The sequence below is a fragment of the Panthera pardus genome, unplaced genomic scaffold (genome assembly GCF_024362965.1).
Source record: "Panthera pardus isolate Hobbes unplaced genomic scaffold, ASM2436296v1 HiC_scaffold_3, whole genome shotgun sequence".
NCBI lineage: Eukaryota > Metazoa > Chordata > Mammalia > Carnivora > Felidae > Panthera > Panthera pardus.
Genome location: NW_026526876.1, coordinates 14,241,648 through 14,260,462, shown reverse-complemented (window position 1 = coordinate 14,260,462; position 18,815 = coordinate 14,241,648).

Sequence of the window (18,815 nt, the reverse complement as noted above, 5' to 3'; positions counted from 1 at the left end):
TGGCCCCTGGAGGCTGTCGGTGCCCCCCACCCCTCACCGCTGCCTCGCAGGGGACACACCTGTGCTCGCTTTGGGGCTCCCGCATCATCGGCCCCCACATCTGCTCACAGGACTTCCTGGACTCAGCCTACAAGGCTCACGGCACAGCTGGAGACGCACATAGGGCACCTGTCACCTCGACTCTCGCACACGCTCCATTGTCCCACGCACAAACACAAATGGAAAGATGAATTTACTCAGAATTTCAAGACAACGGTAAACCACGGGCTCTTCTGAGCATGGGGCCCCCCCCCCGGCTGCTCCTCCGTGAAGCCAGCCCTGTCTCTTGGTGACTTTTGCTAAAATACCTGTTTTGGCCGGTGGGTTGGGGGCCCGGCTGGCAAAGCAGGGGCCTGGGGCTGGAGGAGGGGCTCCCGCTGGACCCCGGGAAGTCCCTTAGAGCTGGGTGTTGGGGCCCCTAGCTGGTGGGTGTGCCCCATCCTATCGGATCCCCTTCTCCTAGTGCAGCAGCCACAGCCACCAAAACACGAGACTTTGTGCCTCTCCCATTTGTGGACAGACTGGGCATGAGCCCCACCTCCCCTGCTCTGCGGCTCCGGGCCCCCACCTCTGTTCCTCGGCTCCTTGAAGAAACCAAGCCTACCTGGCTTCTGCCTAGTGGGCCCATCTTCCCCACCCATCTCAGAGCTCCGTCTCCTCCTCCTGGAAGCCTCCCTGGCCCTCTCCTTCCTCCAGCTGGGTCCTACGTGCCCAGGGCCCCCCAGACTTACATGCTGTTGTCTCTTCCTGCAAGGGCTCGTGTGCCCTTGTGGCCTTGATATCTAGCACCCTGTCTGGAACATCACTAGAGCCCTCTTCAGGAGGGTGGATGACTACGGATAGGAAGAGATAGATAAGGATGGATGGGAGGACAAACGGACAGACGGATGGACGGGCAGGCGGGCGGGTGGGTAGGTGGATGGATGTGTGGGTGACTGGACCAGCAGGGGGGTCGGTGGGTGCGTGTAACCTGGACGGCAGTCCCCTCCCAGTGGAGTCTCAACTCCTAACTCTCTTAGCCTCATCTTGTGGGTCCTGTATCAGCCCAGAGCTTTCAGAGATGAGAATCAGGAGGCGCAGCCCGGACAGGGGACCTGGGCGGCCGCACCCTGAGGACTCTCTCTGTGCCTCCACCTGGTGACCTAGTCAGGAGTCAACGCCCAGAGCCAAGCGGAGTCTGCTGGCCAAGGCCTGGGCTGCCAGGGGGGTGGAGCCCGGCGGCTGGGTTTCCCCATGGGGACGGAGCCCACAGAGCTGCGTCGGCCAAGAATTACGCGTGGCCCCTGCTAGTCTCGTGGCACAGAGCCCACCGCTCAGGAGTGGGGTGTGCCGGGGAGCAGTCTGCCCCGTGATGGCCCCCCAGAAGGCCGTGTTCGCATCTCCACCTGGCAAAACCATGCAGAACTAGTGGGGATACAGAGGAAGACCCCAGGGTCCCAGGGTTCTCTTTGGCGGGGGTGGGGGGGGGGGGGGGGGAGGCACAGTGGCAGAGCTGGAGGCGGGGCAGGGGCCACGTGACATCGTTTTTGCTCGGAAGGTCCACTGAAAGCTTCCCAAACGCGGTCTATGCCACTTCATAGAAGATTGCAAGCTCCTCCCTTGTGCACAAAAGACCCTCTTTATTTCAGGCGGCAGCTGCGAAGGGAACGGCTCCCTCCTCCAGAGGGGACCTGGTGAAAACCGACCCTTGTCCCCAGGTGTCCCGTGAGACCTCAGCTACAACATCAAAGAAGAGCTCAGTTTGAGAAACAAAAATGGACTTAACTCGTAAAAGACACAATTAGCCCAGTCACTCGTCCCTTCCAAATGGAAGGTCACCTGCCAAGGGACAGCCCCTCCCCCCAGGTGTGCCCCGCCCCCCCCCCCCCCCCCCGGAAGCTACCCCCAGGAGCAGGTGGAGAGGAGGATGTGGTGCCCACGGTAGCCCTTCCGCCAGGGAATTCACACTCCCCCCCGGACGACAGCCCCCCTTCACAGTGGCCGGCTGGTTCCACGTCCGCAGGTGAGCCCTGGGAGTCAGCCCCCCGGCAGGGGCCGATTATGGGAACCCCTCCCGGGAGGAGACGTCCTCCGGCCAGGGCCTGGACGCCCAGCACAGCCCTGCAGAGGGCAGCTCGTGAACAAAGACCAGGTAAGGACATAAATCAGCCCCTGGATCACATTTCCTGCTCTGAAAGGTTCTGTAAAACATGGGAGAAAATTGACCTGTCAGGGGGGATAGATGGGCCGCGATAGTGGCCGCCATCTGGGGGCCCGTTCTCCATCCTTGGGGGATCCCACCTGCACTGGCCGCCCTCGTCCTGCCAGGGGCTGGGCTTCTGTGGCCTGGGCAGCCCCTGGGCAGAAGCCAGGGAGGGGAAGGGGTGGCCCATCTACCAGGCCACCCTGGTGGCGGTGGGAGGGGAGGGGTTGGCTCCTCACCCCTACCCCCGGCACACCCTGAGGGAGGAGGCCCACTGCCTGAGCCGTCAGGCTATAAAACGGATGGAGACCAGAGACGGTGTCGGCAGACAGCTAGAGTACCTTTTAAAAAATGTAATCTCTTTTTATGTCCCCTCCCCCTCCCCCCAACCTCCCAGTCACCCCTCCCCCTTCCTGCAGCACAGGCTGGCGGTGACCTTGATGCCTGGACCTTGGCGTGGGACAGCCAGAGCCCTCAAGGACGCCCTCATCACCTTGGGGGGTTCTGTGGTGGAAACAGGACGTGGGGCTGGAGTGGGCAGGGGCAGGGGGAGCACAGAGCCCGAGCAGGCTGTGGCCCCGTGGCCAGGCGCCACCCCTGCCGTGGTGACCCCAGCACCTGCAACTCCCACAGGCCGGGGCTGAGATGGGACCAGCCTTGGGAGGCCTGGACACCCCAGACCTCGGCGTGTGGCCGCCTCTACTGTCCCCCCACGGTCCTCGGGGTGTTGGGGGCTCCTGGTCTCCTGGGAGCTGGGCCTCCTACACAGTTACAGCAGTAACTGTTGTCTGAAGCCCCGGCTTTGGCTCCGGAGAGCTCCAGGGCTCACCCGGGCTTGGGCCGCCCATCTGGCCCCTTCTGGTGCCAGACCATGGCCACAGAGCCCCCAGGGTCTGACGGCCCCCCTCTGAGGGGAAAAGCCAAGAAAAATTAAGGGAGGGCCCTGGAGCCGAGCAGGAGGGAGAAGACAGGGGGAATCAGGTCCAGCAACAAGCTACTGAAAGGCGCAAACACCCCACCTCCAGGGGCGCAGCGCCCAGGCTGCGGGGCCAGGATCGTGGACTCGGGGGCCGCAGCCTGCATGGCTCTCGGTGGGGTGACCAGGTGTCAGAGAGGCAGCCGCTGGAGAAGGCCAGGGAGCAGGTCAGGGTGTGGGGAGGGGGCGTGCGGGAGCCAGGGGTCCGTGCAGGCGGGGACTGTCAGGTGAGGCACTTGTCCTCTGTCCGCTTCGGCGAGGACAGGCTGCTGGGGGCAGGATGGGAGGGGATGCATAGGTGGAGAGATACCCAGAGACGGAGAGAGACACAAGGAGAGAACATGGGGACCAAGGCCCCACAACACAGAGCATGCAGGCCACACGACTGTGGGGCTGCCCGGGGACGTCGCCCCCCTTCCCAGCTGGACCAGAGGCTCCGGGGACTGCGGCCCTGGACTCACCACACAGGGGATAAGGGGCTAAGAACAGGGAAGGTGGCCTCTGAATTCAGGCCTCACTCAGGCACTGCCCTCTCCCGGGTCCCCACTGGCTGCCCAGGCACCACTGGCCCTGAGACTGGCCCAGCCTGGCACCTGGGCTCTGACCCTGTGTGGCTGGCTGACAGCTGATGGGTCTCCACACCCTTCCAGAATCCCCTCTGGAACAATGGCCCTTTCAGGCCACTTGCTGGCAAGGGTAGGCCTGGCTGGAGGCCTGTGGCCTGGCAGTGAGCAGACAGATGACTGATAAGGAAAACAGGGCAAGGAGACACCCAGATCCAGTCCCAAGGGAGGTGGGGTCCCCCCAGTTCCCCGGCTCCCGGGGATGCCGGGCCCCTGGGGGATGGAGGGCTGCTAGGCAAGGCCGGCTCATCCTCTCCCTCTGAGCCGTTCTCCATCCTTAGGGCTTGGGGGGCAGAGAGGAGGTCCCTGAGGGCTGCGGTGGGGGCACAGTGAGCCTGAGTGGCCGATGTGGTGGTCAAAGGGCACGTGTGGGGAGCTCGTGGACGGGCAGGGCTGCGGGTGTGGGTGGGATGCCCCCACCACCTCACAAAGCCCTCTTTGCAGGCTCTCCCCTAGCACTCGCCTGCCCACCTCACCCCTGCACTCCCATCGCCTGGACGCTGCCTCCCCCCCAGCCCCCTGTCTCCCCTGGGAACGCCCACCCCTCGCTGTGGCCCCAGCTTTGGGCGCCAACTCTCCACCCTGGGATTCTCCAGCCTCAGCCCTCACCTGCGCATGCACTTCTGGGTCCAAGAGCACACACGGCCCCGGCCTCAGGCTCCCCGGGGCGTGGGGGTGGACAGTGGGAACGGGGTAGACGCCTCCTCTTACACACGCACACACTCGTGCACACATATGTCCGTGCACACGTTCCCTCCCACCCTGTGGATCCCTTACCCCAGGCTCTCAAATGGGGGGCTGAGAGTGGCCTGTCTGGCAGCCGCACGGGCACAGCGAGTTTGGGGTGCTTGTGGACGATGGAAGTTACGAGAGGCTAAAGTTCACACCAGTGTCCCCACGGTGCCAGGTGTCATCACCCCCTCCTCCCTCCAGGTCACCAGGGCGCATCTCTGTCTCTGCGCCTTCTCCCTTCTCCCTCGTTGCTGCTGCCCCCACGGCCCCTGGCCAGTTCGGGAAACCTGCGGGGGCCAGTCCGTAGAGCCTGTCCTGAGAGGGTCCCCTCGCTGCCTGGGTCTCATACCCCCAAATGGCAGACAGGGGTTGATTCTTTGGGGCTCTTGTCTGAGTTGTCTAACCCTTCACTGTACCAGCCCTAGAGGGGCCCTGGATTGCGCCTCAGGGTGTCTCCCACAGCTCAGCCTGAGTCTCTGCTGGTTTCGTATTCTCTGGCCTGGGGCCTGGCCCTGTGTCCCCGGACGTCTTGCCTAGTTACATCCTGTCTGGCGGCCCCTCCCCCCCCCCCCCCCCCCCCCCCCGTGCCCCAGCCTGCCTCCTCCTCCAGTCTCCACCTGAAATCTTTGATATTAAGAGCTAGATCCCGGTTGGCCCAGACACAGGCTTAAGTAGGGCAGGCCTCGGCTCCCTGGGGGCAGGTGGCAGAAAAGCAGGTTACAGCCAGCGAGGGTGGAGGGTGGAGGGTGGGTGGGCTCTGGGCGGTACGCGGGGCGGGGTTTTCAGGGCCTCCCCAGTCCCCCTGGGCAAACAGAAGGGCGGCCCACGGTTGGACAACCACTTGCCCAAGGTCACTTAGGGTCCCCACGTTCAGGGACACTGCAAAGGGCTACCTGAGGGACAGGCATCGAATATATCCCCATTTAGTCCCCGGTTTTGATGGTGATTTTTTTTAAAAGCGACTTTATTTTTCTATTTCTCAAAAAAACTAACTTTTCCAACTTGAATGAGACAGAGAAAGCTCCTGGAGCCAGCGAGGTTGGGTGCCCACTGTGGAACTGTCCACGAAGGGCCACCTGCTGGGCGAGGTGGAGCAGTCAACACAAATGCAGGGGTTGGGGGCAGAGGGGGCTGGGAGGCTGAGACCACCGGGTCCAGGGGGCTGGCGGCACCCCCTGGCTGTTCCCGGTACAGCGCATCGGGGGAGCCTGCGGGTTGGGGGACCCCTGTTTTGCAGGACTGGGAGCTGGATGCCCTGTCCACCCCCGCCTCACAGCTGACCCCAGCCCCCCAGCCCCCCTGGAGCCGGACAGCACCACGGCTCCCCCTCCGCAGACACACCTCTCTCTCCCACAAAATAATTTAATGCAACTTAATGGCTTGAAGTTGATGTAAAAATTACAGGCGTGTGGGGGTGGGGTGGGGTGGGGGCCTCGTAAGAAATCTTTTTGAAAATATAATTGAGTTAATGGAGCCATAACTGTGTCTCGTTTTGGGGGTAATTGGCCTGCTTTTTGTCACTCTGTCCATTTACATACTCCTGTTTTCTTTTCTCTATTGATTTTTTCTTTATAAAGTGGGCCACTTTACTGCAATTTTTAAAGCCCCAGTGATGAATAAAAACCTTATCTTCCCACTCATTAAGACACAGGAATTAGCTGGGCTCGGAGCCCCACCAGCCAATTTGTGTAACAATCCTGGGCTGCCTTGTTTTGGCTGAGGCTGGGGGGGCTGTCTGCCTAAGGCCAGGCCGAGGGGTTCAAAGGCAGCTAGGCTGGCTGAGCCAATTTCCGGGAGGCGGATCCGGGGTGAGGGAAGCCTCCAGAGGGGGTCCACATCCAGAGGAAAGAGGCGGAGGACTGAAGGCCTCCCAGGAATCTGGGTCCCCTAGACTGTGACCTTGAGACGCCCTTCCCCGGCCCCTGCTGAAGCGGCCTTGGGCCCCTCCCTCATCTGCACCTGCCTCCTGGTGGCTGAAACCCAGAGGCCCCACCCACCTGCCTTTGACTGCAGACCGAGGTCACATTTCCTAAAGGAAATTTTGTTTCAATTATAAAATCTATACACACACAAAATAAATGAAGCCAATGGCACGTGGGGCACAAAGCAAAAGCCGCAAACCCCCCAGCTCCCCTGGTCTCCAGAGGCAACATCTAGGAGCCGCTGGCTCGTGCCCCCTGCAGCTTGGCTGTTTTGTTGAATCTCACTCACTGGGGGGTTTCCCGGGACTCGGGATTTTTCAGTCCTAATTCCGGGACGGTCCCGGGGAAACTGGGACAGATGCTCAGCTTATGTGAATTTAGCCAACCTCCCGCTGCTGGACGTTTGGGCCGCTTCTGGTGTCTCAACGTAACAAATGTTGCAGCAGAGGACATCTCTGTTCACACATTTTTGTGCTCTTGTGCAAGCGTCTGGAAGACACAGTTCCTGGAAGAGAAGCTGCTGGGGAAAAGGCAAGCGTGTTTCAAAGTTCGATTGCTATTGCCAAATTGCCCAGCAACAGCGGGCCAACTTACACCCCTACCAAGCGTGAGAGCTTCCTTCCCGCCATCGTTTTGGCCTCCCTCATCCGACAGGTGACAACTAGCATCCAGTTGGATTTTTATTTTGATCAGTTTTATTGCTACATGATTTCGATACAATAAAAGGCACACAGTTTAAAGGGTACAGTTCGATGAGTGTGGACAAACGTATAGAGGCATATAACAGGCCCCACAATTGAGACAGAACATTCCAGCACCCCAGGACAGTTCCTTCGAGGCCCCTTTTCGGTCCGTCTCACACCTGATGGCAGTCCCAGCGGCCACGCCACGGATTCCCTTCCTGTCACCCCGGAATGCTTTCAACTTTTCTAGAATTTCGTACAAAGGGAATCATGCGGAATGCACCGAGCCAGGCGACGATCCGCTCAGCACCACGATTTTGAGACTCGTGAGGATCGTTCGCTCTGTGCACGCTCTTATTGCCTGGCTGGACCGTGTTTGTGGCGTCCACTCTGGTTGGACGCTTGGGCTGTTCCAGCGTGGGGCTCTTCGTGAACGTTCGAGTGTGAGGCTGCAGGTGGAGGCGTGTCCTCACCTGGCTGCACACCGCGGAGAGGAATGGCTGGGCCACGCGGGGCTTCTCCCTGTGCTGCGTCCCGTGGGGCTGGGCCTCGGGCACTCCCAGCAGCCTGGCTCCACGCGGCCACGCTGGGGGCTCTGTGGCCGCGTCTCATTGCAGCATCTGTGTTTGCCTGATTAGCCTGCTGCCTTTTGACATTTGTTAACAACGAAGCTTTTATCATGCAGACATTTCAAACGTTTTGTGTAATACATTTCTCCTTCTGTTGGTGGTTTTGGGTTTTATCAGTCTCCCTTTAGACCCCAGTTGTGATGCCTTCGTAGCCATAAACTGGCCCCTCAGGCTGACCCTCACTTACCCTTAGGTGTTTCCAAAGCACAGGAACACCCCCCCCCCCCCCCGGCCACCCGGGCTCATAAAGCCCATCTCCCTCCTCTCCGGCCACACTGGGGTCCACCAGGAGCTTATTGGAAAACAGCACAGAGACGGACATCAGTGCCCCCAGGGGGACCGACACCCACACCGAGGGTCCTGTCCTGCGTCTGCACAGCTTGGCCTGTCTCTATCACCCCCGACCGCGGGCCTCAGCCCCAGGTCGAGGAGGCTGGAAGTTATGACTGTAAGCCACAGCCACCTGCAGCGTGAGCCTGCATGCAGGGGCGTCGCCCAGAGAGACTGCTCAGCAGGACACAGAGTGAGGTCCCCGTCACGTCAGCCCTGACCAGGGAGCCAAGGCTGCCTGTTCCACCGGGGCTCAAGGAGCCCCACATCTGTCCCCTCTTCTTCCTGGCACACGGGTGCGGCCACGGTTACCGTGGGCCGTGTCCGGTCAGCGGTTTCGGCTCCTTCTGCGACCCGTTCCCCCTTCCCAGCCGGGCCCCCGCCCCACTGCCAGCCAGCCCCCCAGGGAGGAGCCCTCTCTTCTCGTCACTCCTCTCGCCACATTTGCTTTGCCAAGCCTTTCCCTCCAGCTCAGGGCAGCTGCCACCCAACTATGCCCTGACCCGTGACAGCGCTGTCACTGACTGCCCTGGGCCGAATGGTGTGTCCTCCCAGAGCCTCAGGATATGGCCTCCCGTAGAGTAAGGGCCTTTGCAGGTGTAATTAAGGTAAGGATTTCGAGACATGATGGAATAGGTGAGCCCTAAACCAAGTGTCCTTTTAGGAAGAGGACAGGTCGCACCTCACGGGGGGGGGGGGGGGGGGGCAGAGGGGAAGGCCGTGTGGGGATGCACCAGGGGGGCTGCAGTGATGCAGCCACAGCCAAGGGAAGCCAGGGATGACTCGAGGGGCCCAGGAATGGGGCAGGGCCCTCCCTCAGAGCCACAGGCGAGCAGAACCTGCCGACACCGGCCCGGATCTGGGCCTGCTGGCCTCCAGAGCCGGGAGAGAATCCACCGCTGTGTTTGTGGTCCTTTGTTATGGCAGGTCCCAGGCCGGGGGCTCCCTGTGCTTCCCCCTAAGCAGGGCCCGAGACAAGGGCCCCTGGGAGGTGACCCCAGAGTGTAGGAGTGAGAAGGTGATGAAGGAAAGCCCGATGCAGGTGCACCGACAGGGGCTGCACGTGGGCAAGTGGGGCCACACCCCCCCCCCAAAACGTGGTTCAGAAAGGTCCCACGAATGCTCACGCTCGGGGACACCGGCGGCACCTATGCGGGAGGACCTCTGCGGGCCCCCAGCCCAGAGCGCACACAAGCGCTCCGGACGTCTGCACGTGGTGAGCCGGATGGTCCCGGGGACTCAGTGGGCCGACGGGTCTCAGCAGCCCCTGCCCCCGCGGGAATCCAGCTCCTGCTCTGAGCCCCCAGTGTGCCCACCCCGGCAGCGCCTCGGTTGTCAAGCTGGGGTGCCCACCAGGCAGACAAAGAGGTGTGTGGAGGGCACCGGCAAAACCAGGAAGCCAAAACTTCTCGGAGATAATCCGACACGCAGTGGTTCCAAAGGGCACCAAAGCACTCACCTCGGCCGGGCTCAGCCAGGTTCTGATGGGGGAGGGGGGGGCCCGGCTCAGCCAGGTTCTGATGGGGGAGGGGGACACCTGAGCTTCCAGGACCCCAGTCCCTTGCCCAGTGCCCCTGCTGGGACATCTCCCAATGGCCTGTCCCCAGGGGTTCACCCCTGCAAGAGACACCAGCTCCTACCTCTTCTTCTGCCCGGGGCTCCTCTGGATATCCTTGCCCTCTGTTCTCATCTGTCCCTCTCACGCGGGCTCCCCCAAAGCCACCACCTCCCGTGGACACCACCTCCTAACACACACCTCAGCTCACAGCAAGAGCCGGTCCAGCCTCAAGTGTGGCCGGTTTACAGGGAGGGGTGAGTCCACCCGGGGTGAGTGACTGAGTCTGTGATTTTACGCTTCCCCAGAAGCAGCCAGTGTCCCAGTGTCTGCTGTTCCCGCAGTGAGGTGGGGGGGCGGGGGTGGCGAGCCTGCTCCCCACATGGGTTGTGGGCAGTGGAGGCAGTTAACGTGGTGGGGGCTGCCCTGGGCGGCCTAGTGCCCCCGTCCCCCCTCCACTCGAGGACAACCCCTCCCCAAGTTCCCCCCTCCCCTCCCCCACCCCAGACTGCCCCAGGCTGGTGGGGGAAGGGTGCTGGCCCAGGGACACCCGCAGCCACAGCATCGAAAGGGCGCGTGGCACCAACTTTCTAGCAAAGAAGAGTCTGTAGGACGAAGCAGCGTGAGGACAGCGAGAGGGACCCAGGCTAGAGCTTGGGGTGAGCTAGGCACTGGCAGAGGAAACTGGGGTGCCCTCCTTTTTAGCTCTGGGCAGACCTTTTTGGTGAAAGTGGCCCTCCGCGCACATTTAGGAGGAGCCCCAAGGGTCCGATGTGCAGGCCGGCCCTTTGCAGCCCCGCTGGCCCGTGACGAGAGAGGCCCTCGGACTCTCAGGACGTACGGGCACCAGGGCCCTCACGGTGCCAGGCCCCCTCCTGAGGGCGTCCCTCGCGCTTGCTCACCAGGAACCCCTGCGGCAGGGGGTGGGGGCGGGCATCACTGGCTCTCCCTACAGACAAGGAAACAGGCACAGAGAGGTTGAGTGGCCTCACCCAGGGCACGCAGCACCCGGCCACACAGAGGGTGGTGTGGCACCCATCACACCCGGCCCTGGCGTTAACCCAGCAAAGCAAGGCAGAGGCATTGGAGCCCAGTTCTCAGTATTCGTTTCTCCAACATTGCAACTGTACATGTAGTTCCCCAGCCCAGGGCCTCTCTTCTTCTTCTTTTTCTTTACTGTTTATTTATTTTTGAGAGAGAGAGAGAGAGAGAGAGAGCACGAGCAGGGGAGGGGCAGAGACAGAGGAAGACACAGAATCCGAAGCAAGCTCCAGGCTCTGAGCCGTCAGCACGGAGCCCGACGCGGGGCTCGAACTCGTGAACCCTGAGACCGTGACCTGAACGGAAGCTGAATGCTTAACCGGAAGTTGAATGCTTAACCGGCTGAGCCCCCCGGGCGCCCCCACCAGGCTTCCCTTCTTACGAACTTACAGATGCGTTTCAGGCTGGGTCATATGAGCCCCAGGCGCCCCACCCTCTTCCTGAAAGGACCTTTTCCTGGCAGCTCCTTCCAGGGTCTTGCCTGACGCAGCAGCTTCGGGAGGCCCTGCTGGCCGTGCCACCCAGGGTCTCACCCCCAAGCAGGCACCGCACCAGCGGCCCGGCCCCAGAGCTTCCAGGTAAGCAGGTCCGTGCGCCAAGGTCTCTGCGTTTCCAATTCCCAGCACTGCTTCCGGGCGGGGGGGTGGGGGGTCCCGGGGCCACGCCGAGAAGGCAAGTCTACCCTGGTTGTGGCCACCAGGTGTTGCCAGGAGCTGAGCCCACAGCCCAGACCCACCCCAGCGCATCACGTGACCAATGTGTGGCCTGCTCGGATTGGCCAGCGTCGGCCGTGCACCTGCCCCACCCGCATGACACCCTGAAGTTGAAGCCTGAGCAGAGGGGCCGGTGCTGGGAGGTGTCCCCCGGGCCTCACTTTGTAACCAGAAGGAGAGGTGTGTGTGTGCCTCAGCCCCTTCCAAGCAGGCAAGACCCACACTCTCTGAGAGCCTCCCTTCCACTCTGCACGGGGGGGCCCTTGGTGGCGGAGTGAGGACTGGCGAGGGCCTGGGTGTCCCACGGCGTCACCCTTGCCTGCATGAGGTCCCGGGCTGTGAGAACGTGGGCCTGTGGCTTGGGGCCTGTCACAGCACAGCTGGGGCTGGAGGGAGAGCGTCCACTCCCAAGCAAGGTCACCGGCTGCCAGTCCAAAGTCCCAGGGCTGAGGGGACTCAGTTCCCAGGGGACCCCCACTTGCAGCTGAGGCTGGTTGCACCTACGGGGGCCTCGCCACCTTTCCTGCTTCCTGTCCCACACCGGTTAGTGTGAGGTCACCCTGGGGGCACCCAAGGTATGTGCACGTCCACAGACAGCGTGACAAGCACCCGTGACATCTACTCAGGTGAGGCCCTGTCCGGGGCTGGAGGCGGAAGGAGTTCTTATGTTGGGGGTCGGGGCTCCCCACGGTTCCAGACACCCTGGGATGCCTAACGAGGCTGCACGCCAGCGTGAGGGCGCTGGCCAGTGTCGGCCCGGAGCCATTGGGACGGGGCTGCTGTCACCCACGATGGCCGATGCGGCAGGGAGAGGGGACCGCTGACTTGGCTCTCAGGGCCTGAGTCCAGTCCCAGCTTCAGCACCGCAGGTCTGGTGACAAGGTGGGTCTCAGCGCTTCCTACTTTGGAGCCGGGAGCCCGGCTCAAGTCGGGGAGCAGGTGTCTCTCTCCGCCTCCCAGGAATCCTGTGAATGTGTTCTGCCCGCTGGGTGCTGGGGCTGTAGAGGGCCGTGGAGATCTCCTCCGGGGAGACCCGGAGAGGGGGCAGCTTGGGCCGGCCTCTTGTCCTCACTGTACCTTCCGGAAGTAGAGCAGAGAGCCCCAGGGAGGAAGGCTGAGAGGTTCCTGCCCACCGGGGACAGGGGCCGAGCAGGACGTGGTCAGAAGCCATTCCCTGGCCCTCACACCCCCTCTCCCCTCTTCACTCCTGGGCCAGGACGGGGGCTCCGGTAGGACACAGACACAGAGACTCTGTGTCACTCTGAGAGACACTCATGGGAGGAAAGGCCCAGAGATCAGAGAGGCCTCCACAGCACCAAGCCTCCAGCCCCAGAGCGAGGCCAGGCCTCCCAGGATCGAGCCATGGGGAGGCCGAGAAGGGACAGAAGAGGGGGACTGGAGGGGAGAGCTGGCGTCCCCGTGTGTGCCGCGGACCTGCCAGGCGGCCTCCCGGACATCAGGCACACCTGAGGCCTGGGCCCCGGGAGCTGTGTTTCTGTCTGGTCCCCAGAACTGGCCCGTGTCCCAGAGTGGAAGGCTGGCTGGACAGAGCCTGGGGTCCCAGGGAAGGAAGAGCAGGGGCTAAAGTGGGTAAGTGAGCAGAGCTCCAGGAAAGTCCCAGTTGGAAAAATTACTCGTAAGTGCTCAGGAAGCATTAGAACATAGAGACTGCTAACAAGCCCTACTGAGATTAAATCAGGAGCCCGATAAACACTGTCATCTGGTTGCAAAGGGCAAATGCTCTCCTTACCATGGTTCTCCTGGTGTCGGGGGAGGAAGGGGGCGCCCCACACCCTCCCATCTCTGAAGGGGTCCTGGGAGGCCTGCAGGTGTCTGGGCCAGGGGTCTGGCCCCTGGGGCACCCCTCCAACCCAGCAGGCTGAAAGATCCTGGCCCCAGGAACACCCACCTGTCTGAGGGCTGAGAAGTGGGGCCCAGGGCCCCTCACCCACCCCGCCCCCATCCCAGAGGCTATCCCAGAACGCTTTGGGCTGGGGCTGTTGCCCGAAGTATGACCCCCAAGCTTCTCTAGAAGGGAGGGAAGGGTCTGAGCCCCTGAGGCCACACCTCCACCCCCATCACCTCTCATCCTGTACAAGCACCCAGACTCTAAGTGGACTTTGTTTGTCTTGGGGTAAAATCCCCATCTACAGGTGCCATTGCTGTTACCCTGGCCCTCCCCAGGGGTGCTGCTGGCTGTTCCTGGAGTGAGGAACATGCCTTGGGTCCCACTCTGCCCACCTTGTGCTCAGACCGTATCAGCCGTCCCCCTTCCTAAGCCTGGGCCTGGCCTTAGGGGTCCCCTTGCAGCCCCCGCCCGTTATAGGACGGACCCTGAGCCCCAGCATATTCCCAGGGGGTATGTAGGAAGCAAAGTCCCCTGCCCCCTGTGGTGAGAGGGATGGCCTGGTGCTGGGCTGGGGGCAAGACTGCCTCCTACTCTGGGGTCACTGGGTTTGGGACCTGCGTCCTAGAGCATGCAGTCTAGGGGTGCGTCGACTGGGGCGGAGAGCAGGGCAGGGGCAGGGTTGTGCTGAGATCACGTCTGGGGGAAGCGGTGGCCATCCAGCCTGGCAGTCCCACCCGGGGCCCCCCAGCTCCCTCCCCTTCCCCTGGGAGACCCACAGCACTTGTTTTCCGGAGCAACTGGAGGCCGAGGTCAGCGGGAGGCCAGCGGGGAGAGCCGGCTGGGGGTGCGGATGGGAGGCCCGGCCCCCGTGCCCGGCAGCCCTGGGGCCCCAAGAGGGACGGGGTGGCCCGGCCAGCCCAGGAGCCGCCAAGGGCACACAGAGTGCAGCGCTGGGGCGAGCTGCCAGCAACCCCCCGACAATGTGGTTTCAATCTAATTGTCCCAAAATATTGTTACAACACGAACCACGTGCCATCCACTCACCTGCAACTAATCAGCAGCAAAGCTACCGAATAAATCGGTTCCACACCCGTGGGGCTGGGCAGCCCGGCGCGCGAACCCAGGCACTCAGGCCAAGGCCGCTGCTGCCGGGGCCCGATTCTCCGGGGGTGGGGGGGGGGGGTGGGGGGGGAGTGAGAACGGTCAGGACAGGTGGAGGTGGGGGGCACCCGCAAGGGCTCCTCCTCCTCTGGGACCCCCCCCTACTCTGGGGGGCAGAGCTGGAAGGGCCAGCCCCTCGCGTCACGGCCCATCTGGGCCTCAGAGGATTGGCCGGGGAGCTGGGGCCACACTGGGGCTGAAGCCGGGTCAGCCGAACTCTGCCCGGGGTCTGAGGGCCCAGGGAGTCCTCAGCGCCCTCTCTCCAGCCTGTTTCAGCCTCAGACTGTGTCCCGCGGGGGATATGCGTCCGCTCACTGCAGTAATAACACATAACCTTCAAAGCCCCCAAGGCTACGTGACTTGAGTGATTCCTCCAACACTCAAGTGAGCCCTACTGCAGTCGTGGGCATCGGGACCCCTTCCCAAGAGCCTGCACGGCCCCCGCGGTGGCCCTAGCGCTTGGCCTTGAGGGCGAACAGTGTGTCTTAGGCAGGAAACATGGCGGAACAGTGGGCTCCCCACACCCGCCCTCAGTTGTTTGAGCCTGACCTGACAGAGATGCTTTTTCCGAAAAAGATCACACTCGAAGGTTCCAGGAGGACTTCTCTCTTCGGGAGGATTGGGGTTACCATTCCACCCACGGCACAGAGAGAGCCTCACCTATGACCCGCCCTTGAGAGGTCATATTCCATAATCAGGGTGCCATACAGATAAGCGCTTTTCCTACACTACTTTGCACATTTCTGGGATGTAGATACTACCCTCTACTTTTTAGTAAGGAAAGTGAGGCTCAGAGATGTTAAGCAGCTGACCTGAGGCTGCACGGCTTGGGAACAATGGAGTCGATTCAAACAAAGCCTGTGCCCTGCCTACAGCACTCAGTAAAGCCTGAGAAGTGACACTGGAGGCTTTGTTACAGCAGGAGCTGAGTACCAGTTACCTAAATGCCACAGAAGGAGGAGTCACGTCCCGGAGCCACCAGGAGCCCCTATCCCTCACGCGGGGGGCCATTCTGTGCAGACTCAGTGGCCCAGGAAGCCCGTGGAGTACCCAACAGCAGACAGCTGCCGGTGTTGGAACAAGGGTCTAACTCGGGCTCACATTCCTGCAGTGGCCCGCAGGCCGAGGGCGGCCCCTGACCGGCCTTCAGGTGGTGGCCAGCTGACAGAGAAGGTATGAGACTGGACAGAGAGGACGACAGCACACCCCAAAACCCTGCCGTGGGGTTCCCGCCGCCCATTCCGTGCCCCTGTTTGTGCCAATGGTTTCGCCCTTCCCCATCCATCTTTGAAGCAAAACAAAGTGGACAGGATTGCTTCTTGTCTCCCGTTGAGCTGGGCTCGCCTGTCAGGGAGCCACCAAGGAGGTGGGCTCGGGGCTTTGACCCTCAAGAGGGATGGTGCAGGGAGGGGGAGGCCGCCGGGACCCCCTATATGCCTCTCACTGGGCCCTTTCCTTTTTAAACCATTGTTTTATTGGGGCAAAAAATATATAACATATAGCCAGCCATCGTGACCATTTTTAAGTGTAGAACTCAGTGCCTTTGACTGCATTCACAAAGTTTGCAACTGTCAGCACTATCGATTTCCAAAATTTTCATCATCCCAAACAGAAACCCGGTCTCCATTAGGCAATAACTCTCCATCCCCCTCCCCCCAGCCCCTCGTAACCTCCACACTACTTTCCGACTGAATTCGCCTGTCCTACACGTTTCGTAACAGCGGGTTGGACGTTTGTCCTTTTCTGTCTGGAATCTTCCGCTTTACATGATGCCATCAAGTTCACCCGTGCTATTCCTTCTTTTTTTGTTTTTAATTTAATGTATTCATTTTTGATATATATATACACACATATGCGAGAGAGAGAAAGTGCGAGCCCGAGCAGGGGAGGGGCAGAGAGATAGGAAGACAGAATCCCAAGCAGGCTGTGAGCGGTTAGCACCGAGCCCGATGTGGGGCTCGAGCCCACGAACCAAGAGATCATGACCTGAACCGAAACCAAGAGGCGGACACTTAATCGATTGAGCCACCCAGGCGCCCCACGTCATTCCATCTTAAGGCTGAGCACAGGTCCCTTAATTACGTGGATGGGGCACACCGTTCAAGGCCTTGCATTTGGTTCTTTGGGGTGCAGACCCAGAAGTAGTGTGGCTGGATCTACGAACCCCCCCTCCTCTTTCAACCCATTTTTAGTCTTTGGAAAAAAAAAAAGAGGTTCTGTCTCCCTTCCCTCTCGTGGACCAGTGGCAAATCTGTGGAGGTGGGAGATGGCCACACAGCCACAGACACAGCCAGGCCGGCGGGGGGGGCGCCCTGCAGGCAGCAGTGTGGACCTGCCTGCCTCTCCATCTTGGCTCTGACACTCTCCCCTCCACCCCTGCCCAGCCCAGCCCAGTGGTGACTCATCACCCTGTGCCTTGGTTCCCCCATCTGTCGAAGGTGGGTAGAACAGCATGCCCCCGTTGGGAGGCACTGAGTGTGGAGGCAGGCCCGGCACGGAGCCCCGCATTGGTCGCCAGTCACCAGTGCTTGGTAACGTCCGTCTCATGACACGCAGCCTCCCTCTGGGGAAGATGGGCCAAGACAGGCTGGCCCTAGCCCACCCAGACCGGCCCAGGTGTCTCGGGGACTCTGTCAACACTGTCCAGCTCATTTGCTCCCTCTAAACTGTTCCCAAGGGACCCCGGGCAGGGTAGGCCTTCCAGCAGGCTGGGAAGTGGACCTAGCAGCCTGGAGGAGGGGCCCCGGGGAGAGGTGGAGAGCAGAGGGCGCGGACCTCCCCCCTTCCTCCCTGCCTGACCCACTGGGCTCACTCATCTGTCCCTTGTGAAAGAAGGGAGCAGGGCTATGAGGGCTGCGGGGTTGGCCAGCCGCCCAGGGGAGGAGGCTGGGTGCGTCCCGCGGTTCTTTCCAGCAGGGGGCGCCCTCTGCGTTCCGCCCTCACGCTTGCTTTTTCAGCAGGGCACCAGGGATTCGGTCCTTAGCTTAAAGCGCTGGCTCTGGGCCTGGGCCTGGGCCTGGCCAACGGTGTGCGGCTCCCCTGACCTTCAGAGCCCCGGACAAAGCTGGTCATGTGGCCACGCTGGTATCTCCGAACCGGGGTTCCCAGGGACGGAGGAGGTCACTGGGGTTCTCTGCCTCACCCTGGGCGAAACGAAGAAGCGCTTAGAAGGGGGGGTTTGGAGATGACTGAGCAGCCCAAACAGGTGATCTCAGGGGAGGCGTGGGCGTGTGTGGGGCCCATGGGGAGCCTGCTTGGGATGCCCTGGCCTTCACACTGTTCCCAGGGCGGAGGGGACCCCAGCTGCCCAGAGAGGCTGATTCTGAGGGTCCGGGCCTGCAAGGGCGAGGCAAGGGGCTCCAGACTGGACTCGAGGCCGGGGCCTCCCCGCTCTGGGGCTGTCCCTTGGGAAATCCCTTTCCCAGATCACCCTCTCTGGGCCCTGCGTTGCCAAAGGGGGGATTCGCCTTCCCCCAGGCTGGACTGCCTGACATGATCCACAGATGGCCCCGAAAACATTTTTAAATGCATGATTTCTTTTGCATGTGTTAGGGAAAACAACACATCACGCCTTCGATTTCACAGATATTAACGCCTGGGACGAGATCAGGTAAAAGAGAATACTGTGAAAATTAGAGGAGGCGTGGGGGTGAGCAGCGGCACGGGGTCTGGGGACAGTCAGGCCTGCCGTGACTCAGGTTTGGGAAGTGCACCCCCTCTCCCACCACGCAGGGGCCTGGATGGTCCTGAGCCACTGGGCTGGAGCAGAGGGGAGGAGCCAGCTGGGTGGGGAGCCGCCCCTTGGGGGCCCGAGGGAGCCCCTCCATCCTGCCCCGCCTGCAGGTGCAGTGAAGATGCTCCCAGCCCGGCCCCTTCCCGCAGGTTTTTCCTGTCCGTCAGGAGCCCTGGCAGGCAGGCCACAGGCTGGGCGGTGACTCAGAGCTGGCTAGGGCCCATGTGCCCCTGCCCTGGGGTGAAGTGAGAAACCTGACCAGGCTCCAGCACAGATGGGAAACCCCACCCCAGGGCCCGCGGCGGGACAGGTGTGGCTGGGCTCCCTCCCACACCCACACAGGCCTGGGGCCAGGGCGGCCGAGCCCCGCCTGGCAGCTGCCTGCCGCTCCGGGCCCGGGATCCAGGCCGCGGTCCCAGGCACTCAGCTGGGGTACGGGGAGCCCCTGGAAACCGGCTCCTGCTCTAGTTAGCCGTGCGGCCTCAAGTGAGCTGCTTGGCTCTCTGCGCCTCCGCATCTGGCTTTGGGGGGCCTGCCGTTCAACAGGCATCACAGGTGACCCCGAAGGCTCCTGAGACCGCCCCTCCCCTCCCCCACCCCCATAGTTTGCTCTCACCTGGGGCAGAGGGGTGGAGGCTTCCAGGGCC